Below are 2,469 nucleotides of genomic sequence, written 5' to 3'. Positions count from 1 at the left end.
AGTGTCACTTGCTGGCGGCTTGAACGGCCAACCTGTAGGAGTAATGTGATCAATCCTAAAGTGATCAGGGTCCCAGAGGCGCTGTCACTGTGGGACTCATTACTTTCTTGTAATTGAGAATGAGTGTTTTTTTTGGACCCAAGGGACTCGTTACTTTTGGGGATCTGTCAGGGGTCACTTCTGCTCTAGCTGAAAGTTTTGTCTCTTTGAATTTAAAGTATACAGACTTGGGGACTAAAGGACACTCAGCTGAGCTTGGGCCTTCGTAGGCCTTGGGGAGAGCGTGGGTTGAGCCTGGCCTCCATGCTGGGGCAAGGGCACTCAGAGGTGGTGGTGCCACTATCCTTAGCCTGTCCTGGACTTTTGCCATTTTCCAACTTTTCCTGGGAAGCCAGAGACTGCCGTGGTCAGCCTTCAGTGCCTCTTGGGGTCCTCCCTGCAGAGTTTTATCTGAACTTTATCTAAACTTAAAAACAAAAGCCTGATGTTTACTACTATGGCAATAAAAGCAATTATCAAGGAATTATAACGGAAGGACCACACTTTCTCAGACAGCAAACAAATCAGGAAATCTCAGGAGCCATAAGACTGCAGTGGGAGGATGACTTAGCGGCCAAGTACGATGGCTTCATTGTCATTTTTAATTAATTTTTATGAATGCAGTGTGATGTTTGATATATCTTGTACAGGTCATGTTCATAAGCACTGGTATGTGCACATGTAGATGGGTGTAAGTAAACACAAAACAGCAGCGTGCGCGCTATACGCGGCTCCCTTTGAGGCTCGCCTTTTACAGAGAAAGGGTTTGCAGGCCCTCTGCTCATTCTCAGTGGGAGGACATGCATTTTGGGAAGCACGCTGTAGAAGTGGTCACCCCAGGTCACCCGAGGAGGGGTGCACAGCGTCAGTGCACCTTCCCAGTGATGGTGTCAGTCTGGCTTAGCAAGGGCGATGTCGGGTCAGGAGACAACAGGTGTGAAACACCCGCTGACCGGCAGCTTGGCTGAGGGCTGCCTCTGTTTTGGGAGGTCAGTCCACTTACTGTCTTTTAAAATTTTTTATCAGTCCATGTGTCAAGGCGCTCTTTATGTCCTTCAGGTTTTACACAAGAGAGATGGTGTGGTGTCTAAGCTGTGTCTGCTGCTCCCCTGGCAGCAGGGGCTGCGCACTGCAGGGCTCCCTCTAAGGGTGGGGCTGCTGAACACACAGTCACATTCACAAAAGTGAAAGAAGTGTGCAGCACCTGCTTAGGCAGACGCAGGGACTGGGGTACGATCCCTGGCCTGCCACACCAGCCCTGCCCTGGGGTGTGCTGAGAAGGCCACTGAGGCTGGGCGTGGTGGCGCGCACCAGTAATCCCAGCACTTGGGAGGCTGACAACAGGAGGATCACTACGAGTCTGATCTACGCAGTGAGACCCTGGAGACTCGGTACTTAAAAAAAAAAAAAGTGTGCAAACAGAAGTGTGTCTTCCCACGTGATCCCACAAGAGCTCCTCTTCTTTTCTATTTGATTTTTACAATGCTGGACATTACCTACCCTACCCAGTGCTCTCTACTGGGGTAAACCCTGCCTTGGGAAGGATTGAGATAGCAGGACCGTGCCACCCCTGTGTGTCACAGAGGCCCTGAAGTGGGTGAGCAGGCTGGAGCTGGCCCTGCTGTGCAAAGTTCTGGGGAAATTTGTGGTTATGAGCATGGCGTGTGGGTAACACTGTTGGGGTTTCTCTAGGTAAATTTTGAGGGTGTTTGATTCCATGAGTTGATGTCTTTTTTGCTAAAAATGAGATTTGTACTTTGAAGAAGAGTCACAAGGAGGGTCCTGAGGTGAAGGCCTCAGATATAGTAAGCAAATGTTTTTGAACAGAAATCATCTTCTATAACCTTGGCTGACCACAGGCTGGGTGTGTGGCCGGAGAGCAAGCCCGCACTGCAGCGCCCGGAGGTGGGGGGAGAGGCCAGCACCGGCCTTCCCTGGATGCTGTATGCGCTCTGCCTCTACTGATCTCGCTTCATTTTTCTTCTGGCTTTCCTGAGGCACAGTTGGTAGATAAAACCCTGCATATAATCAATATAGTCATGCTGGTGAGTCTGGTCTTCATGTACACTTGGGCTAACTAAGGCCACAATCAAGGCAAGAAACACATGGAGTGTCTGCAAAGGTCTCCTCGTGTGTGCGTGTGTGTGCGTGCGTGCGTGTGTGTGTGTGTGTGTGTGTGTGTGTGTGTGTGTGGTCTGCTTTGGTAGTATCACTGTATTACCCTCCTTCTGTCCTTATGATGAAATCCTTTGCATGTCTGAAAAATGGGCAGAATTTTAAGGTAAGACGAGGCCTCCCTGGCTCCCTCAGAGTCGGTTTTGGAAGTTTTTTCTCTTTCTACCCAAATTTTCTCACATCTTCTTGGGGACAACAGGCAATACCAACCCCGGTGACCGGTAACTAGAGGGTGTGGGATGATGTTAGTGTGGT

Source organism: Octodon degus, unplaced genomic scaffold (assembly GCF_000260255.1).
Source record: "Octodon degus isolate 3935 unplaced genomic scaffold, OctDeg1.0 scaffold00129, whole genome shotgun sequence".
NCBI lineage: Eukaryota > Metazoa > Chordata > Mammalia > Rodentia > Octodontidae > Octodon > Octodon degus.
The sequence above is the reverse complement of the archived record's forward strand: the minus strand, read 5'-3'. Positions refer to the sequence as shown.